Source organism: Prunus persica, chromosome G3 (genome assembly GCF_000346465.2).
Source record: "Prunus persica cultivar Lovell chromosome G3, Prunus_persica_NCBIv2, whole genome shotgun sequence".
NCBI lineage: Eukaryota > Viridiplantae > Streptophyta > Magnoliopsida > Rosales > Rosaceae > Prunus > Prunus persica.
In genome coordinates this window covers 15,064,559-15,073,889 of record NC_034011.1, presented here as the reverse complement: position 1 = coordinate 15,073,889, position 9,331 = coordinate 15,064,559, and the positions used below count along the sequence as shown (strand labels likewise).

Here is a 9,331-nt window from a genome sequence, read left to right as displayed (position 1 = left end):
GCTCTAGGTAACTCAATTAGAAGTTGTAGTTTCGTTATATTTGGCTTGCATATTTATAGGAGGTCCAGACTGACCACTGTACGCATGTTTTTTTTAAATGAAATGCAAAACTCACTACATGCATGTTCCTTGACATTTCACAGTACAAAGGGGCCCATTTTGATATTCAACTATTATGAATTTGGCATGCAATTAGGGTTTCTTCCTCAATATCAGCCCTCGATTCTCTTCCATCATGGTTTTTTTTTTCCCCTCTATTCTTTTGTACCGTAAACCCTAATATGTATATATATTTTGCTTCCAACGGTGAGTGACCACTACAAATCTCTTGGACTCCTGTGGTCCAAGAGATCGGGACTGTATATATATATATATATATATGCATGCAAAACCTTTTCTAAAAATCCGGGGAAAATCTCAACCAAATTCATTGAACAGATAATTGAAAATTCTACAGATATTCTACTTATTTCATTTATTAAGAGGAGGCAAACTTTGGTTCTTCTTCTTTTAGAAGTGTGGATATAAAAATAATCTCGGTGAGGTGGAGCCTTGGCCTAGAATCTAGACAATTAGCGTCATTCTTGGTGTGGTGTGGGCGTTGCATAGCAGCCACATGTCAAAAGTGCAATAATGAGGATGATGATGATATGAATCTAACTTCTGGAAGCCGAACCCTTTCGGTGCGCCTTGTGTACTTCCTTGTGATAAGTACTTACCCTTTGGCTGAATTCAAAGTGAGATACTATTGGCAGGGACGAACTCAGGATTTTAAAATGGGGTGGACTAAATTTAGGTACTAAGAACATCCACAATCATGTTCTCTGTTTTTTAGCTAAATTTTAGTTAAAAACATATAAAAGTTATTTTAGGAGCTCTCTATAAAATTTAAACTCCAATCATGCTCTCTAGTTTAGGGAGTCATCAATACTAGATTTTTTTTTTAATTGGTCCATCTCTATTAAAAAAATAATAATAATAATAATAAACATTAATTAAAGGTTTGAAATAATCATTAAATAAAGAAACATTAAATTATAAAGAGCCACTAGGAGTCCTTTCTCTCTCTTTAGATTTAGGAGCTCTTAGAGGTCTCCATATTGAGAGAAGCTTACATGACGAATATAGGAACTTGGTTCACTTGAAGGTGAGTGCAGCAGCAACAAGAGCGTGTTTTTTTTTTTTCCCTCTACATGCAAGGGTAGGATGGTGCTTTTTTTGTTTTTGTTTTTTTTTCTACGTGCTATGTGAGAGTTATTTTTTCTGTTATTTTTCTTTTACTATGCGATGTGTGAATTCACACCACCCCCCCTCCTCCCCTTTTTTATTGACCACGTGTTGTGCACAGAGGAGAACTAAATGGAGAAATTATACAATATACGGTATCACCACGTCAGCTGGTGATACTTCCACTCAAGATCTGCCATGTGTCTTTTTTGAAAAGAAAATTAAAAAGAATTTACACATGGACTTTGTTTTACAAGTTTACCCCTCAACATTAATTACCCTAATCACTCTCCCCCGTGTTCCTTGTGCTATTGACACCACCTAGCCGTCTTTGCATCTCCCTCGCCACCCAGTCATCTTCCCTCCTCCCTCACCACCCACTTGGCCTTTCCGTGCCTCCTATTCTTAGTAAAAAGTTAAACGTATTTAGAAAACCCAGAAATCTTGAAAATCAATGCAAACCCATTAAACATAAAACAAAAATCTTCAAAATCTCCTATGACGACAACCCACTAGTGAAAGAAGGGTATGTTTGATGTTGATATTATTGGAGGGGGATTGCAGCGAAGGGACGACAGTGCAAGGTAGGCAGATTGCCGATAGGGGAAACTGCAAATTTTATATTATTTTATTTAGGGTAAAGTTGGAAGACAAAGTCCAATAGTGAAAAAAATTAATTTTCTTTTAAAAAAAGACACGTGGCAGATTTTGAGTGGGAGTATTACTCGCTGACGTGGTGATACCGTATCACTCTATAATTTCTCAACTAAATGAGGTAGATTATTTAAATTGGATGAGCTAGGATTTTATTTTTTTGGCTGGAAAAAAGGTGTGCCAAACTAAAGGTTCGTCCCTGGGTGAGCTAGGATTTTATTTTTTTAGCTAGAAAAAAGAAGCCACTTGGGCTACAGGTTTGCCAAACTAAAGGTCCGTCCCTGACTATTGGAGACAAATTGAACACGAAAGTCAAACCTTTGGCAAATTGGCATAGTATACGTGCACACCGGTTCGACACCTGAAACCTATTTAGGCTATTTGACTCATAACCAAGAACTTTGCAAAGAAATGTCCTTCAATTTTCCTTTCAATGAGGAAAAGCTAAATTGCAACTACTCCTAGACTTAAGAGTCACTTATGGTAGGTGTACCATCAATTAAGCTTTAATTAATACATGTTAATGAGATTTAACTCACAGTCACGGTATATGACATAAAAACAAGAATAAAGAGATTAGGAAAAAAAAATATATCATATCATATCATGGAAAAATAAGTTCATATCTCAACCATCATTTCACAAAAAGGCAAATCCATTTCTTCAAACCACCATAACCCGGTATGACAAGACCCGGCCCGGAATTTTTCGAAAACCGAAGCAGACCCCGTCTTTGTTTCGACATCAACCCGATGCCGGGCCTACTTACTAAAAACCGAGTCTCTCTACCAAAATTTTGGCAGAGTCTCCCCTGTAAATTAAGCAAACTCAACAAAAATTTCAACCTGCAACATACATAAAATAATCCCAATAGCAGTATGCTTTCATAATACAACAAAACATACTAAATGGCCTTCGGCCTCACAAGTAAATTCTATCATGGGCGATAACAGAGCATCTACTGAATTTAGTTTACAACAACAGTTGAGTAGAAGAAATTACTCATATCTTAACTAAGGAAGTTCACAGTTCAAGCCTCGTACGCCATTTGCACACTTTCTGGGTGACTACTGGCTGGGGGGCGCAAAATAGAAACCATGTGAGTGAACAAAAACAAGATTTGCATTTAAAACAACATAGTAACCCCACCGTATAAAAATAATGCTCAAGACATACAGATTCACAATTCATAATTTAATTACTCAAAATATATTTCATTAAAACTCTTTAAAAACACCAATCACTTCATCCATAAACCACATTCTCACAATCTTGCTGCTCCTGCCAACCCACTGATAAACTCTAATTTCTTCACTCTCACAACTATATATATATATATATATATATCAGTCCCCTTCTATTGAGGGATCTCTCAAATTTTTATTTGAGGGACGCCCTTTAGGATACCCTACCATTTTTTTCCCAATGATCCAAACCATCTATTTTTTAGGTCTTCATTCATAGATCATCCTTACGAAAAATTAGACAAATCGAAAACCGTTTCGACATCCAATTGTGTCTTACAAAATCAATGAATGCGGTGCTTCAAGAAAATACTAAAATTTCAATAACTCAATTGAGTGGTCAAATGATATCTGATTCAAGTGATTTTTTGTAGAGATGATCTTTGAATGAGTATCTACAAAATAGACGGTTTGGATTAGTGAAATACAATCCGGAGTGGGGCCTACAAGGGGTATCCCTCAAATAAGCTTATTTGAGGGATCCCACAATGGAAGCTCTCTGTATATATATATATAACTATACAATATACTCATCACGCTACCTAGGTACCGGGGAACCAATCCAACCGAGGGATCGTTTAACTAGCCCGCAGGATTTTCAGGTACTATCCTGCGTCTAGGGATGAGCGGTCCAACCGGGGAACGAAATTCCATAGCTCACACACCGGAACATCCAACGCCATGTGTGATGATCCCAAACAATATACAGAATCTTTCCATACGCCGGAACATCCAACGCCTCGTATGGAAAGTGTCTCACATGCCGGAACATCCAACGCCACGTGTGGGAAGTCTAACAATTGGGGAAGGTACTTACATAGTGTAATCACCCAACTTCTCTCAACAACCCCTCATATTCAAGTTCGTCCACAACTCACCTCAACAACCCAAGTATCCCACCTATAGACACTATATAACTGACTTCCCCAAAATCCATATAAAATATACTCTCGATACCCAAATATGCCGAACCCACAATATATTGCCAAAGCGCTATACAAACATCAAATTCAACCCATGAATATAATATATTCAATAATTCATTAAAAATATTATGCATAAATCTTTCATCAATAAAACCATGCATATGATTGAAAACAAAGTCCACTCACAAGTATTCCCACGCTACCTGACCACGAGAGGGTCCTGCCTGCTGAGTACGTGCAGTCGGAGCACCTATTTCGAGATACGAATCCTTAATTAATATAAAATTACTTCGAAGCGGAAATCACAAATTAAATACTTAAATCCCCAAATTTCCACTACGTGTACGTTGAAGGAGGTATCCTAAGGTCCGATTACAGGTTTAGGAATCGCTCACGATTGTACGGTTATCGCTAACCCACAACTTTGAATTATTGAATCGGAACATCCGGGGCTCCGATTCATGATCCGTGAAGTCCTACACGGTCCTAGGAATACCTAGAACGACATATTTTAATTGGAAAAAGATCCAACAGTCAAAACCTATCGAACCCGGATAACGCACAATATGCGAAAATCCGTTCGATAGGCAAACGACGTTCGAATTGAGATCCGTAAAATTCTACGCACTCGTGACAACCTAAGGACCTCATCGGTACAAAGTGCTACTTCACCACCCTCGCCCACGTGCCGCCACACGCGCCGGCAGCATGTAGGTGTGTAGAGTAAATTCCGGTGACGGAAACACTCCGCACCCGAACTCACCCTTCCTACCCTAGCTTCTACTCGAGGTCAGGATCACATCTTTCAACTATGGGGAGGTCCAATTCGAACGGCAACTGGCTGGAATTTCGCTTTGAAATCTGGTCAAAACCTAGGTTTTCAAATCAGTTTTCTAGGCAACAAATCGATCCAAACCTATGCAACAGGTAGCTAGAACTCGAAAAATGGATGAGAAACCTCACCTTATTCACCGGGTTTGGGGGGCGGAGATGACGGCACGACGGCAACGATTCACCGGTTCAAACTAGTTGAGATCGTGGCCAGGATTCGTGGTTTTCGACTTGAAAAGCTGGCAGGTCTTGACCGGGACGTCGAGGGGAGTCGATCGGGACCAGTGCCGTCAATCGGGGTGGCCGGAATTGGTGGCGGGGTGGTGGTTTCTGGTTCGGTGAACTGTAATGGGGAAGGGGAAGGTCGCGCGCAGAGGGAGAATCGAGAGAGAGAGAGAGAGAGAGAGAGAGAGAGAGAGGTAAAAGTGAAAAATCAGATTTTTACTTTAACCCTTTTCGAAATATTTACAAGTTTGCCACTGAATTACTTTTGATCGCCAAATCTTCGTTCCAACTCCATTTCAAGCCTACTGCATGTCTATAAATTCGTCTCAGTACAACTTACCCAAAAATACCAGTCGTGGTCCCAAAATCCTTCCAGATAAGAAAATGATGAATTTACCCCTACCCCAAGGGTAAATTCGTAATTTTACTTTAAATAAATTAAAATAGGAATTAAATTTGGGGTCAGGGTGTTACACAGTAAACTCAATCCACATCACCACCATAACCTAGTCCACTCACTAGATGTATCAAATGGGTGTGCCGAGTTTGTCCGGCCCGACTCGTTTAGAGTCATCCCATTTAATAAACGGGTCATGTCGAGCCTGTCTCTTTATGAAAATCATCCATTTCAGCCCTAGCCAACTGGCCACTAAACGGGACGAGATGGGCCTACACCAAATTTGACCTATGTATTACATTTTATTTTTGTAGTTTCTTTTTACAACTTCATTGATTTTTTATATTTATAACAATTATGTATAAACAAGCAAAATTTATTATTTTGTTGAAAAAGAGGCAATAAAATTATTTAAAGTACATTTAAATCGAATATGACTACATTATTGTTTGAATTTTAAAATTTGAAACTTGAAAAACAAAATCATTATTTTATATATAAAGAAAACATTAATTTTTAATATATTAGAAAAAATAAATAAACTTAAATTTAAGATATAAATGTAGTAATATTATGTATTATTTTTCTCTAAAATAAATATAATGTTATAAATAAGCTTTAAACCAGCCGGCCCAACCCATTAGGCCTAATTACCTCGTCTTGGCCCGCTCAAAGATACGAGCCGTGTAACATCCCAACCCAATTTATTTGTTTTATCCAATTTATTTCTATTTGTAAATTTACAATTTTGCCCTTGGGGGTAGGGTCACTTTAATCAGTTTTTGATCCAGAAGGATTTTGGGGAAATGAGTGGACTATTGCGTAGAGCTCGCTCTCACGAGTTCGTAGACATGTAGTAGGCCCAAATCAGAGTTTTAACGAAGAAGTTGTGGTCAACGGAAGTGTAGTAGCACAATTGTAATTTTTTCGAATTGGATTATAAAAACAGATAAGCTATCTCTCTCTCTCTCTCCTTTGCGCGACAGTCGATTCTTCAGGCAGCAATTTCGTCGTCGTTTGACTACCAAATCTGACGATTCTTGTTGCAATGGAATCGTCTCTTCCTTCTCTACAAAACCTAGTACTTTTCGTAGCTCGAAACCACCTGGATAGTCGACGGTATCGAATGAAAGTTTCGACAGTTTTTTCGACGCCATTTTCTGCTATTTTGGTGACTGTTTACGTCAACCAAGGTATGGTTCTTCATCCCCTTGACGTGTTGTATCCTACACTTTATATGATAAGGCTGGAAGTAGAGAATGGTACACGGATAGATTATACAGTGAGAGAAGATGGAGCCTTGGTAACTGGAACTCGTCTGTGTGTACTCAAGAACGAAGACTTAAAAAGAGAAATCATGGAGGAGGCTCACTGTTTAGCTTATACCATGCACTCGAGTGGTACCAAGATGTATCGAACAATTCGGGAATACTATTCGTGGCCGCATATGAAGGGTGACATACCTAGGTATGTGAGTAGGTGTTTGATTTGTCAACAGGTGAAATCAGAGCGACAGAAACCATATGGGCTTATGCAACCACTTCTAATTCTTGAATGGAAGTGGGAACATATCACAATAGACTTCGTTTTCAAACTTCCACACACTCTGAGAGACCATGACAGAATTTGGGTGATAGTTGACCGACTCACCAAATTCGCTCACTTCCTACCTATCAAAGAAACTTATTCCTTGGTGAAGCTTGCTAAACTCTTTGTGGATGAAATAGTGAGGTTGCATGGAGCATTCGTGTCCATTGTGTCGAACAGGGATACTAGATTCACATCTCATTTTTGGAAGTGTTTACAAGAAGCTTTGACTCCTTATGAAGCTTTGTATGAGAGGCAGTGTAGGACTCATATATGTTGGAATGAAGTGGGTGAGAGAAAATTGGAGAAATTAGAAAGTATTTAAGGAACAACAGAGAAGGTAAAGGTGATCAAAGAAAAACTTAAAACTGCACAAGCCCGACAGAAGAGTTATGCAGACAACAGATCCAAAGACCTCGAGTTTGCAGTTGGGGATTGGGTGTTCTTGAAGCTATCTCCTTGGAAAAGTGTGATGAGGTTCGAGAAACGTGGGAACTTAAGCCCTCGTTATATCATACCTTATGAGATCACGGAACGCATTGGACCTGTTGCCTACAAACTTGCTTTACCTCCAGACCTATCTTGGATTCATAACGTATTTCATGTATCTATGCTACAGAAGTACATAGCCGATTCTTCTCATATCCTGGAACATCAACCCATGAAGTTAAGGGAAGATTTGACTTATAAGGAGCAACCGGTACAAATTCAGGATAGAAAGGAGCAAGTATTGCGCTCTAAAACCATTTGGGTAGTGAAGGTGTTGTGGAGTCAAACCGTAGAGGAAGCCACTTGGGAACCCGAGGCATAGATGCTGGCCAAGTACCCTCACCTCTTCGAATGGCAGGTACAAAATTTTGAGGACGAAATTTTCTTTAAGGGTGGTAGGTTGTGACACCCTGACCCAACTTTAACTGATTATTTAATTTATTTAATTGTGAAATTCAATTTTGCCCTTGGGATAAGGTCACGTTAGTCACTTTTTGATCAGCAAGGATTTTTGGGATTTGAGTAGCACAGTTGTGTAGAGCTCGTTGATATGAGTAGTGGGCCCAAATCGAAGTTTTAATGAAGAAGTTACGGTTAACGGAAGTGCAGTGGCACAATCATAATTTTTTCAAAATCGGATTTTTAAAAACCATTCAACCCTTCTCTTTCTCTCTCTCTCCTCCCCCGACACTCTCTCTCTCTCTCTTTGTCGCACATGGTAGATTTTTCGGAGTCGATTCCGGCTTTGGCCTGCCACCGTTTCTAACGAAACAACTTGCAAAATTTTCCTCTCCTCCTCTTCTACCTAACCAATTTCTCTGGTCAAAAACCAACATAGCGCCGCTAGTTTCGAAGGGAAAAACTGGCCAGATTTGCTGGCGACTTTTTCGGCTGCCTCTAGTCACGCCACCACTTGGATCAGGTAGCTCTCTCATCCCTCCATTGGTGGCTGACACCACCGTATCGAGGTCAAAAAATTATGGTTAAAACCATAATGGCTCGTTTGGTACGCCTCCCTAACTTGGACTGGCTTGGATAAAAAATTATCCCATGTTTGTTGTCATATGATTCTAGTTTTAAATGGGATTAATAATCTGGGGCTCACCAAAAATACCTTCTTAACTGAGCTTACTGAGACTCGTCTGTGAAGGGGGGACAAATAATCCCCTTCTCATCGCTCGCGACTTCCTCCCCTCTCCACGCCTTTGTCTTTGCCATTAGTTCCCACCCCACCACACACCTCGTCACAGCCATCACCTCCCACCTAAACACACCTCGTCACAGCCATGGCCTCCAATCCTCATCCATGTCAGCTGCTCTCTATCTCTCTCTATCTCTCTCTCTCTCTCTCTCTCTCTCTCTCTCTCTCTCTCTCTCTCTTTCTAAGTTTGCTACAAAACCCAAATGGAGGAAATAAATCAATTAATTTAAATTGCTTTTTCTTTTTATGAAATTTGGGAAGAACCTCATAAAAAAATAGCTAACTATCAAGCAATTCATCATCAAAGAACCCACCCAGGCAGAAGCCTCCTCAAAGAAGCAAATTCCCAAATATAGATTGTTGGGTTTTGGCATGTGGCTATTGAAGAGAGAAATAGTGAAATAGGAAAATGAGAGAATATAAAATTTTCAATTAAGAAGTAGAGAGACAAATAGATTGAGAAGAAGATGAAGAAGTCGCATGTTGGAAGAAGATAAAACAGTAGAGAATGAAAGAAGAAAAGTTAAAAAAACAAAACAAATAAATCCAC

The 9,331-nt window shown here is 39.3% G+C and overlaps 1 pseudogene; it reads left to right on the top strand.

Moving 5' to 3' along the window:
* On the top strand, nt 6,553-7,986 carry LOC109948072 (annotated as a pseudogene).